The following is a 12,855-nucleotide window of genomic DNA, read 5'->3' on the forward strand; positions in this document are numbered from 1 at the left end:
CAATTTAATAGAAGAAAGTATTCTTGCATTGAGGGAGTACTTGAGTGGAGGCCCAATGTCCTTCTGCTACCTTAATACTAAACCTATAAATATAGACAGGGGCTCGTACAACTCTTATCACAATCCATTCATGCATCCATTGTGTCAAGTACATTTGTACATTTGTTGCATCATCATTCTCAAAACATTTTCTATCTACTTGCGCCCTTGGTATCAGCTTCTCATCGCTAAAGGAGAGTTTATAATACCCATCTTCTCTTCCCTTTAGTGCAAGGGTTTTCACCATAACCCTTTAATATAGTTCCTCATGTTGTGGTGACCCCAAAACATAAAATTATGTTCATTGCTACTTCATAAGTCTAATTTTGCGACTGTTATGAATCGGGCAACCCTGTGAAAGGGTCATTCGACCCCCAGGTTGAGAATCATTGCTCTAGTGCTTGAGGGTCACTAATCTGTGTTCTATGTGTATACATTTGTCTATCCTATGTGTATACATTTGTCTATCCTAAATATTTCATATAAATTTGATCATAGGCCCCTCTGTGATTGCAATATTTCATTTATCATGATGTTTTCAAGGGTCACCCATGTCGTACATGGATTACAATTTAATTCCTTTATATGGAAGAGAAATATTCTATTCTACATGTGAGTATTTATGATATTTTGCTTATACTTTTATCTGTTGATAGCCCTTGTGTTGTTTCCAGCTTTGGGCTGCAGTGAGTAATCCTTCAGTGAGCCAGCATCTGTGTGCACCCTTGGCGTCTGTTCTTTGGAGCATTTCCCCAGGTGTTTGGTAATTTTCCCACCCTGGCGTTGCTGTTGGACAAGCACCAGGCCAGTTGGCTATAACCCACCAGCCTCTGGGAGTAGGATCAGGCTATCTACTCTCTTAAAGATGGATAGCCTGGGAAATTTATATAGGGTCGCTATGGGTTGTAATTAGTTTTCGATAGCAGTGAGTTGGGTTGGGTTTACGGTAGTTGTATGTTTCTTTTTAAAGAACCCTTAAATGTTTCCCCTAGCACCTATACTCTTTCACATCTCTACCAGCAATGCAGGTGTATTGAATTTCTCCACATCTTCACCATTTGGTATTTTCCTGTTTCTAATAGCTATCCAAGTGGGTGTAAACTTGTATATAATTATAGTTTGTGCTTACATTTCCTTAGTGACGAATGGAAAAAGACTGGTGGTATAGTAAAGGATACTGTTGGACTGTTACTTAAAAGGTCTGTGGTTCGAACCCGCTAGCTACTCCATGGTAGAAAAATGAGGTTGTCTGCTCCTGTAAAGATTTATAGTTTTGGAAACCCAACTGGGCACATCTATGCTGCCTGGTAAGGTCTCTATGAGCCAGAAGCAACCTAAACGCATTAAGTTGGGTAATGCCTAATGGTGTTGAGTTCTTTCTTTCTTTTCATGTTTTTATTGACTATTGTCTCTCTTTCTGGGCAAATTTCTATTTAAATTCTGTACTCATATTTTGATTGGGTCATTTGTCTTGATTTTGCTGCCTTTAAATGTTTAGCTTTAACTTTTATTTCTTTCTTGTAATTATTTTATATAGATGTACTTTAAAATTAAAATAATAATATTCTAGGAAGGTGGAGACACGTGAGTGTACAATCTGAACCCACTGTGTTTAATGTTGAGCTACATTAGTATGCCTTATGCCCGATATCGTAAGACTCACAAGGAAGACTTGCTAGGAAGAATTTTACATTAAATCATCAATCAAGAAGAACTCAAACAAGAGTCTTTTACCCAAGCCAGTTATCGGATAAATTGAAATCAGTTAATCATATACCTGTTACTGCCTCTGAGTTAATTCTGACTCCTAGCATCCCTCTAGAAGCAGGCGGAACTACCCCTGTGGATTGCCAACACTGTCACTTGTACGGGAGAAGAAATCTCCATCTTTCTCCCTCGGGGCACCTGGTGGTTTTAAACTGCTGCTGTCAGCAGCCCAGTGCATAACCCATTATACCACTGGTTGTCGGTGGTACTTGCTCCTCAGACAGATAGACTGAGTGATTGGAGGCTGAGAAAACATTTTAAATATCTCTATTGTTTTTAAGAATCAGGATCACTCTATGATAAGCTATGATTTTTCCACCTTTGATTTTTAATGAGACTAAGAGGTATATTCTTTGGAAATTGAAATTTTCATTCAATCTTGGTGTTCTGAAATTTATAGATTGTAAAAGGAATATAAAATCAGCCCTGAGCCAATTTATGTTAAAATTTGAAATCAGTTTTTACATGGTCACAAGTTATTTTTTAACGTGTTATCGCTTAAGTGTTATACTTTCTTATATTGCCATGGAGGCATACAAGAGGGAGACCTTTCTTAGTTAAGTGTAATTATGAATGCACCTGATTGTTCCTAATATCAAAATGAAACTTCTGGAATATTCTGAAAATATAACTTAGCATTGTTATCTAGAGTGCAACATTAGAATATTCTTGCTGTGTGCTCTATGTTGGACAACCTGAGTTTAAATATTGACTGTTAGACTTATTGGTCTATTCAGTTGGAAAGACCTTTTGAAGATAAAGGGGTCTTTTAAGGAACACAACCTGAAAAGACTTTTCCAGATGCTACGTTGATGCTTTCAGAATACCCCCAGTCCTGAGAAATGCATACGGAGTAATTTAAAGAGGGCAGTTCTGACTGTCTGGTCTGCTCTCTCCGAGCTGTGTGGTGGGCCCTCTCAGATGTGATTGTCTTTCTAGAAATTGTTGTCTGTTCTTCAGACAGAAGTTTCCTGTGATAATTTTGATGTCTCTGTTAGCTAAAGCATAAATGTGATTAGAACTTCAAATTAGTTTGTGATATTGTTTGCATTAAGCAATATTCTCTTGGGATACAGTGTTAAAAAGTGGCACATACAACTTGTTCTTAGAACTGGACAGAAATGTAAAAGTCACCTGGCCCAATCCACCATTTCACATACGAGAAAGTGAAGGTCAACACGAGAAGAACCATGATCCGTTAGGGTTCCTGGAGAGCAAGTGGTGCTAGTGGGACAGTCCCCGAGTTTCTGTGTCTGAGAAGTGCTATCATCATGCCGACTCTCGCCTGTAAGCAGGGAAACAGCAAGTTTGAAGACGAGCGGACACTGAAGTCTGAATACCTGCATGTGGTTGGGTGGTTCACCCATGTACAGGATGGTATGTTTGATGCCATTCTTTGAAAGCAAAGGGATTATTTTGTAATTTTGCAATTCCTACTGATATCATTAGAAATGCTTTTGTTTTGTGGGACAGTCTTGTGTCGCATACAGGGGAATTATTTTCACACAGATCTTTTTATGTGTGAGGCTGGGATCAGAGCAGGGTTGGTATTAGTGCTTCTGATTTGGGAATTAGGATAGATTGAGAATCACATAATTTGATCTCCCTTTGGACCCATTTTGAAGCAGTTTCAGTTAAAACAAAACAAACAAAAACAGTGAAGGGGAAATACATGTGGAGTAAGCCTTTGGTGAATCCCCTCTGACTGTGAATCAGGGATGTAAATAGTCTTGCTATCACACAGAGTACATTGAACAATGGGTTACTTAATACAGATACAGTTAGATTAAAATTTAGCACTCTATCATTTGATCACCCTTATGATCCATTTAAAAATGTGTTTTTAATATTTTATGCCTTTTGATTGATGTTTTATCTGCTTCACTTGGTTACTATTGTTAGTGTGTATGTTTCTGTGTGTGTATGTTTTCCTGCATTTGAAATCCAGGATAGATAAATCTATAGGAACGGTAGCTGATTCATGTTTGCTTGGTGGCAGGGAGGTTTGGGAGAAATGGTGAGCTAACAATGATAAGTACAAGCATGAAGAAAATATCCTGAAATTGATTGTGATGCTTGTACAACTCTTTGGATGTGATTAAACTATTGAATTGTATGCTATGTGAATTAGACACCAATAAAAGTATCAAAAACAGACCCATGCACACACACACACAAACCAATTCCTTAAAATAATCTGATGTGTTTTTAATTGATACTAAATTCCATCACAAAACTCACTGCCGTGGAATCCGTTCTGACTCATGGTTTACCCTACAGGGGAGAGCAGAACTGAGTTGCTGATGCTGTCCCTCTTACAGGTATAGGAAACTTCATCTTTCTCCTGAGGTGTGGCTAGTGATTTCGAACTGGTGACCTCAGAGCTAGTGGCCCAGAACATAACTTTACAATTTTTTGTTTGGTTTCTCATTAAAAAATGAAATTTGTTTATATCATTATGTAAAGATCTTAAGATAAATCGTTGTCTGGATGTGCCATTCTCTTTTCAAATCATTCATAGCCAAAGATTAAAGGAGTGTTGATGATAATTTCTCCTGGGCCCAGAGTTTTAGAGTATTCCAGAGTTTTTAGTCCTTGGGCCACGGTGACATTTTAGGGTCGAAGTCAGTCCAACATGGTTGTATAATACAATAGACACAATTGATCTCACTCTGTTGTCTATCTGAAAATTGTTATATTGGCAAAGGTCCTCTATCTGCATTTCTACAACCATCATAAAATAAAATTCACATTGTCTTATACCACCTTCTCAAATTGGGATTTAGTTTTGAAATGTTTAATTCTAGATAAAGAAAATTCAAGTGATGCTGTGATTGGGAGTTGAATAGTAGGACCCACATACTGGAAAAGGCCTACTGTGTTCCATCCCCGGCAGCTGACCAAACCACTAGCATTGCTAAGAGAGGACTCCCAGGACGTTGTGGCATTTTAACACGTTGAAGAAATATTGGTCACATGCACCCTCAGCACTGAGATCAGAAATTCCATTTCAATCTACTTTGAAAAGAAATCCATTAGTTAACATTTAGCCAGACAAAGTAATAAAATCACCACTACCTTTGCAACAATTATTATATTTGCAAGTAAAGTTTTGTCACACATACAACATGGAATTTATTAGAGTGCTTTTTATTTTTTTAACATAAAAAGTAATCCAGAAAGCCCGGAAACACTAGAAGATTATAGTAGTATGAAGAATGCGAAGTGTGGCCTCATAGTTCTGCATATGAGTAGACCTATTTGTACGTTGTGTTGTCATAAGGAGTGTCTAAAATTTTTAAATGAGTGCCTGTAAACGAGAGCCCCACCAGTCCTACTGCCTTACACTTGGTCTTCGGCAGTCTCTGCTACATGTTTGCACTTTGACGTGTTAGTTTATGACTCAGGGCTCTCACCTGCTACAGGTATAAAGTTCCAAGTTCTAAGTGTCTTCAGCTAACATGCATGTTTAGTATAACAGGAAGATCCTGGGAGATGGAAGAAAAATTCTAACCTGACCTCTGCCATTCCTCTTAGTACTTTGGAAGTTTAAGTTAACTTCCATAGGCTTCAGTTTCTCATCTATAAAATGAGATGTTGATTCTAGATGGTTTCTAAAGTTCCTTCCAGGGCAAATATTGGGTAAGGCAGCATTGCCATTGGGTTTATTTTTTTCCCAGAGATTATAATACAGATAAATTACTAGATTTTGAGATGAACGTACCATAAAATATTTACAAATATATTCATATTAGTTATAGCATAAAATTAGTTGGCATAAAAATTAGCTAGATACGTAGCAGTCAGCACCTGGTAGGGAAATTTACCTCTGGCCCTTTTCTCCATGGACATGATTGCAACGTAGCTTTTAGTATAAGCACAGACAAGGGACTTTTCATCCTTGAACTAGTAAGTTCCTGTGTGGTAACTAATAAATATTAATATTTTAGTATAGAAGCCTTATTTTATGGGTGAAAGTTTATATATTTCATAACTCATTCTTCATTCTATTTATAATGAAGTTCTTAGCACAAGGCATATGACTTGTAAATTTATGTTTTAAATTATAGAAACTCATGCAATGGCTCATTAGAACATAATGGTTAAAATTCTTATTATGACTATGATCTGCACTTAAAAAAGCTAAAGTATGCTCACAAAATCAATTATCTTGAAAGGGGGCTTCAATAATTTATTTATTGTGCTCTGTGACTTAGTCAGAAGTAGTCTTAAATATGCCTGCCTCCCTAAAAAAACAAAACAAAAAGACAACCAATAATGCTGTTTATATATTTTAGAATTAAACTGCCTATTAGACTTTTAAAGCAAATCCAGTAATGCAGCAATGCAGGTTTTCTGAATATCCTCTAACTTATAAGAACATTGCTCAGTTGTTAAGAAAAACAACTTTGTGGTTCCCTAAAACTATAGCTGTGCTATCCTTTCTGCTAGTCTCCGTGTAAGTGTGTACTCGTATCACTTCAAGCCTTGCACAAATTGCAAATGGCTTCCTCAGCTTTCTTCACCACATTTGCTTATTCACCCGCTTTTTCTTCGGCGGTTGTGTCGGGAAGGTGAGCATCATAGAATGCCAATTTAATAGAAGAAAGTATTCTTGCATTGAGAGAGTACTTGAGTGGAGGCCCAATGCCCTCGTGCTAGCTTAATACTAAACCTATAAATATAGGCACATAGATCTAGCTGATGGTGCCCGGCTATCAAAAGATACAGCGTCTGGGGTCTTAAAGGCTTGAAGGTAAACAAGCGGCCATCAAGCTCAGAAGCAACAAAGCCCACATGGAAGAAGCACACCAGCCTGTGTGATCACGAGGTGTAGGAGCTTAAGTGGAGAGGAAATGTTTTGAGAATGATGAGGGCAATGAATGTACAATTCTTTACACAATTGATGCATGTATGAATTGTGATAAGAGTTGTATGAGCCCCTAATAAAATGATTAAAAAAGAAAATTAGACCTCTTTTACATAAAAAAGAAGGAATATTTAAATCATCTGAAGGTTGCTTTAGTTGTAAGATCTTCATAAGTGAGATGTACCCTTCCAACCCAAATCCTTTTTGTGATGTATCATAATTCTACCCTCTGTGCCTGTGTTCATAATCCCATTTTCGAGTGAATTCTCTGCAAACTTCCTGCAGGGGTGTTCATAAATGCCTCTCCACTGTAAGCTTCAACCTGGAGGCATTCAGCTTAAGCTTCACGGGTCAGTGAACTCAGCTTCCCAAATTAAGTGTCCAGAGAAGTCTCACCTTCAGTTAGCCTCAATCTGAGCTTCACCTTCATAAGTCGACTAGCTCTTCCAATAAGTGCTCGGAGGCACCCCACTCCACAAGCCAGCCTCCTGTCCCCAAACACTCCACTTGACGTGCTCGGTGGACTGGGAAGTCTAAGACTGTCTCGTGCTGTGCCTCCTGGTGCTGCAGCTGCTGCTGGTGCTGCTGCTCCTCTACCCCTCCTTAGATGCCAAAGTTGTCTTCTGGATCAAGGAGGCTCACTCCCAAGGTCCAGAGTGCATGCTCCAACTCAGGCTCTTGCTGGTAGTGAAAACCCCCTCACCTGCTCCTCAGAGGGCTCATTTTATACCCAGCAGGACAGCCATCACCATGAATCCTATCAATGCCATCCTCGACCTTCTGATCCAGATTCATGCAAGAAAAAGTAATTTGGTGGGAGTTACAGAGACTAGCCAAAAGCATCATGTTAAACAATTAACTGCCCCTGAAATACTTTATAATAAACTACTAATACGTTAAACGCTGTATGTGAATTTCAAAACTAATGTAACTAGTCAAAGAAACCAAACATGAAATCTATGCTGCTTGACTATGTTTATATAAAGTTCTAGAAATTACAAACTGTAGTGACAGAAAAATGCTCTGTTATTGCTTGGAGTCAGGGATAAAGGGCAGGGAGTGACCACGAAGGAGTCAGGAAGGAACATTTCTGAGATGATGAAAATGTTCTGCAGTATGGCTGTAATTTTTGTTGTGCAATTATACAGACGTGTATCAAACCCCTCAGATTGCCAACAGTGGTTGATTTTATTGTATATGAATTAAGCCTCATTAGTGCTGATTTTGTAAAAGTATGATCATAATCATATAAATGTATGATGATAATCATTATGTATGTTAATATATAAGTACCATACTAATTATCAATATTGATTGTGGTGGTTAATTGGAAAGGATGTCCATGTTCCTCAAACCAAGTCAGATCGATTGAACTACATATATTTCCTCAGAAACATAGATCACATTATGCTGTATGCATTTAATTTTTTATTACTGATATTCTTATCAGAAAACATATGCATATTTTCCCTCTTTATCTTCTTTTTCATTCAACCATGTATTTGTAACCTTTTTGATTTTCCAGTTAGCGATGCAGAGAACTGACCTGCATTATTCACTACTTCGTGCCTTGTGTTCGAGCATTTACTGTTGTGTAACAGATAATTCCAAAATTTAGTGGCTGGAAACAACAAACTTGAATGATGGATTTAAGTTTCTGTGAGTCAGGACTTCAGGAGCAGTTTAATGGAATGGTTCTCTCGGGCTGCAATTCTCAGCCTTCTCTTGGCTCCACTGAGGGAGAGTCTGGGTCTGAGTTCTCTCACTCACTAGTTGCAGACCTCAGACTATCCACTCCCAACCTCCTTTATATACGCATCTCCAGAGGGCTGCCCCACACGCTGCAAACAGACTTCGCTGGAGCAAACGATGCAAGAGTGGGCCTGAGATGGAATTAGCAGGCCTGATGTTACCTAATCTCCATAGTGACATCCCATCACTTCAACTGCATTTGCTCATCTTCAATGAGCGCATTACATGCAGCCCACACTCTCAAGGGGGGAGAATTATACAAAGGCAATCATAACAGGAGCCAGGCAGTACTGAGCCCATCTTGGAGAGGCTGCCTATCACAATAATGTTTTTTTTTTGTTTTTTTTTCATTCCTACCTCTGCTCTTCTCGCATGACTATTTATCTCTACTGGAAGACTGAAAAGTCTGAATTATGATTATTATTTTGGAACTCTATCACCTTGTACATGGGCATAGCTTCAATGAAGATGGGAATTACATTATTCACTTCAAAATCTCTGCCATCTAAATTTTGGTGACACTCAAGAAACACACATTGTACAAACCAATGCAAGAATAGCAAACCTTAATGTTTTTTAATGAATTGTTGAAAGGGGATAGGGGGTGGGGAGGAATCTTCATTCATTCCCACAAAGCCTAAGTGAGCTTCTCAAGAAAATATGAATTCTAAGTTAAATATCACTCACATTTCACTCGGTCAATAGCCAAGCTTTCAAACTCTATCAAAGATATGTTTTCAGATGGCGGCTCGAGGTAAAACTGGAGGCTATGAGGGTAGGTGGCACTTCTCTGGTCACCTAACAATCTCAGCTTCATGCGCCTTTCAGAAAACTGCATCTTGGTTACCTTGGAAAGAAACGCATAGAAAGTTAAAATGCTGGACAATAGAGTGGAAAAGAAAACAACAACAAAATATCATACGAACAGATCAGAGATCTTTAGTTGAAGCGCACACACAAAATGGTCACTCTAGTTATGCCTGGATGGTGCTTTCCTGCATTTTCCTAATACTCGACTATTTTGTCATGGGGTGTATGGGAAATAGGAAGAGAGTTTCACCCTGGTGATCCTACCTTCCGGCAACATATCATGTGCTAGGAAGTGCCTGCTCAGACCTGTAGAAAGCCTCAGCTTTCTCCCGTGGAGTGGCTGGTGGTTTTGAACTGCTGATCTCCAGATTAGTAGCCCAGAGCATAATTCACCACGCCACCAGAGCTCCTTGACATCGCCCTAGATCCTTGCAATACCAATCATAAAATGAGATTTTACATGGGATGCATTCCTGAACTCCTGAGGAAGGGGCGTATATTCTAGATAGAAAAGAGATTGGATGAACCGGGTCCAGTTACTCCCAGTCTTCCTACAGGGAGAAAGAGAACTTTCGAAAAAGAAAAACCTGTTAGGGAGTCCCCACAAGTTCTTTCTGGCTACCACTCTGATCACCAACCACCACGGAGAAGCCATTTCCCCTGAACCGTCCCGGGAGCCCGCGCCTGTGCCCCAAACCAGCAACATCCCAACCCCGACCAGTCTTTTCAGTCCCGCCGCCCGCAAGGTCCTCTCAAGCTCGGAGTCGGGGCTCTCCGTCCCGCAGGCCGCAGCAGCTTCTTACCGGCCACAACACCGAGTGAGAAATACAAGCAGTGACGCTCAGCCCTGGTGGCGGGAGATTTCATAAGGAGCCGGAAGCGGAAGCAGTCGCTCCCTACAAGGCCCGCCCACAAAAGTCCCGCCCGCCCGCCAGCGTCGTCTGCGCACGCGCCCCCTGGTCGGGGGCGTGTCTGGATTCCGCCGCTGTAACCTTCTGTTTGCTGGCTGTCACCCACTCCATAGAGTCTTGTGACCCCCGTGGGTTTCCGAGACGGTTACTCTTGACGGGAGTAGAAAGCGCAATCTTTGTGCGGGAGCTGCTGGTGCTTTGAACTGCCGACCTTGCGGTTCACAGCCCAGCACAGAACCACTACACCACCAAGGCTATAAATTTAAAACGTTTTAAATAGCAGTGAACTAAGGTGTTCCTTGTGGTTTTAGGGGCGTGGGGAGGGCTCCAGGTTTTAAAGAGTATCTCATATTCATGGAGACGCCTTGGTGATGTAGTGGGTTACTCATTGAGCGACTACCTGCGTGGGTCGTAGGTCGAACCCACCATCTGCTCCGAGGGGGGAAAGATGAGGCTTTCTACTCCCAGCAAGAGTTAAAGTCTCAGATTCCTGTGGTGTAGGGTCGGAATCAACTGCGTGGCTGTGAGTTTGGTTTGGGACATCTGTATGGAGTTGGTAGATTTTAACAATTGAAACGAGTGTCAGAATGCTACAAAGCAAAACTTACACAGGCCCAAGGATGAACCAATGTAACTTCTTTGGGAGACACTGGCAACGGTTTACATAAATTGAGAGAAATGTGTTTAACCTGCAAGGATGGCAGGTTAAATTTTCACCCTACCGTATGAGGAGAGGGAAAACGGACATTTATCAAACTACTTTTTAGTATGCAGCTCACCAGGGCTTTGTTTTTCCCATGTAATCTGTCAGCTCTATAAAGTAGTTCATTTTACCCATATTTTGCAGTTGAGAAAACTGAAGCTAAACATTATTAGTTTGCCCATCAATATTCAATACATATTTGTTTTTGTTTCTATTGAACAACAACAGCAAAGCCTCACTACTATAGAGTCAATTCTGACTTATGGCGAGGCTATAGGGCAGCTGTTCTCAACCTGTGGGTCACGACCCATTTGGGGGGTTAGAACGACCCTTTCACAGGGGTTGCACTCTTCATAACAGCAGCAAAATTACAGTTATGAAGAAGCAAGAAAAATAATTTTATGGTTAGAGGCGTCCCCCACCACAACATGAGGAACTGCATTAAAGGAGCACCACATAGGAACGTTGGGAATCACTGGGGCATAGTAGAACTGCCCCTGTGGGGTTGTGAGATCCTAACTTGTTAAGGGAGTAGAAAGCCCTGTCTTTCTCCTCTTATATTGAACAACAAGCAGCAAATGGGCAGATCCAGGTTCAGGACTTTTTATTTTCCCCCAAAAGCCTTGCACATAATAAGCACCCAATGAAGCTGTTGTGGAGTGAGCGAATGCACACCGCAGAAATCATTCCTAGGTCTACAAAATTGGGAGATAGTAGATTTGCGGAAGAGACAGGTTCGAAAACCTGAGAAGCATTAAGGAGAAAATGCATTCTCCCAAAATTTTCCTGATACACTGCCTCAGAAACTGCTCTTCAGACCCACACCCAGCTCCCTTGCTTCCATCTTTGGGGTTTCAAAATCTGAAAATCAACCTCACTGATGGCTCTTTAGGAGGCTTGGTGGCTTAGTGGCTACATGTTGGGCTGCTAACCTCAAGGTCTCCCAGGAGAAAGATGCTGAAACCCATAGGGACAGTTCTACCTTGTCCTATAGGTATGTTGCTATGAGTTGAAGTCAACTTGAATGGCAGTGTTTGGGGGGCTTTTTAATGACCTCTATGAGTCAGACCTCTATTGACCCCATGGCAGTGAATTTAGGTTTTTGTTTTGTCTCACTAGGGCTTTAGAGTTGAGGAGCACTTAGCAAATCTGTAGCATAGTGACATAATATCCAATTGTACAGTGCCTTCTGAGAAGGGATCAAATTAGGTGAGACTGCTCTGCCTAGAACCTGTTCTAAGTTATTTACATATCAGTTCATAATTGTCTGAGGTGTTGTGTTGTTGTTGTCAGGTGCCTCTAGTCGGTTCCTTCTGATAACGACCCTGTGTACAACAGAGCAAAACACTTCTTGGTCCTGTTCCATGTTGGAGTTCATCAGTGCAGCCACTGGGCCAATCCATCGTGTCAGAGGTCTTCCTCTATTTTACTAAATATGATGTCCTTCTCCAAGACTGGTCTTTCCTGCCATCTCTCAAGTATGTGAGACAAGTCTCACCATCCTTGCCTCTAAACATTCTGGCTGGCCTTCTCACAAGACAGACCTGTTTGTTCTTTGGGTAGTTCATGGTACTTTCACTACATTTGCCAGAACCATAATTCAAGTACATCAATCTGTCTTCTGTCTTTATTATTCAATATCCAACTTTTACATACATAGGAAGTGATTGAAAATATCATGGCTTGGGTCAGAAGCACCTTCGTCCTCAAAGTTACATCCTTGTTTTTCAACCACGTTAAGAAGGTCTTGTGAAGCACATGTACCCAAGGCAAAATCATGTGAGGTAGGTTATCTGATTAAAACCATTTTACAGATATTTTTTCAACTGCTAAGAAAACAGAAGAGAGAGGAGTTAAGTAACATTTAAAGGTCACATAGTAAGTGGCAGACCCAGATTCAAAGCCAGAAAGACTACTCCCAAGGTCCCCAATGTCACCCATCTGCCTTTATAATCCCAAGACTACTCCCAAGGTCCCCAATGTCACCCATCTGCCTTTATAAT

The 12,855-nt window shown here is 40.5% G+C and overlaps 1 protein-coding gene and 1 long non-coding RNA gene across 5 annotated transcripts in view; one reads left to right on the forward strand and one right to left on the reverse strand.

Moving 5' to 3' along the window:
* PPP1R9A (protein phosphatase 1 regulatory subunit 9A) overlaps nt 1–12,855 on the forward strand; it is a 337,964-nt gene that overhangs the window by 222,603 nt on the left and 102,506 nt on the right. The window lies entirely within an intron of this gene.
* LOC123521531 lies at nt 8,978–10,116 on the reverse strand. Its single transcript, XR_006679952.1, has 2 exons — nt 10,042–10,116; nt 8,978–9,275 (listed from the first exon to the last, which is right to left on the reverse strand). It is a non-coding gene; the product is annotated as an uncharacterized LOC123521531 (long non-coding RNA).

This window comes from Echinops telfairi, unplaced genomic scaffold (assembly GCF_000313985.2).
Source record: "Echinops telfairi isolate 266 unplaced genomic scaffold, ASM31398v2 ScPeMD7_23;HRSCAF=83, whole genome shotgun sequence".
NCBI classification, from domain to species: Eukaryota; Metazoa; Chordata; class Mammalia; order Afrosoricida; family Tenrecidae; genus Echinops; species Echinops telfairi.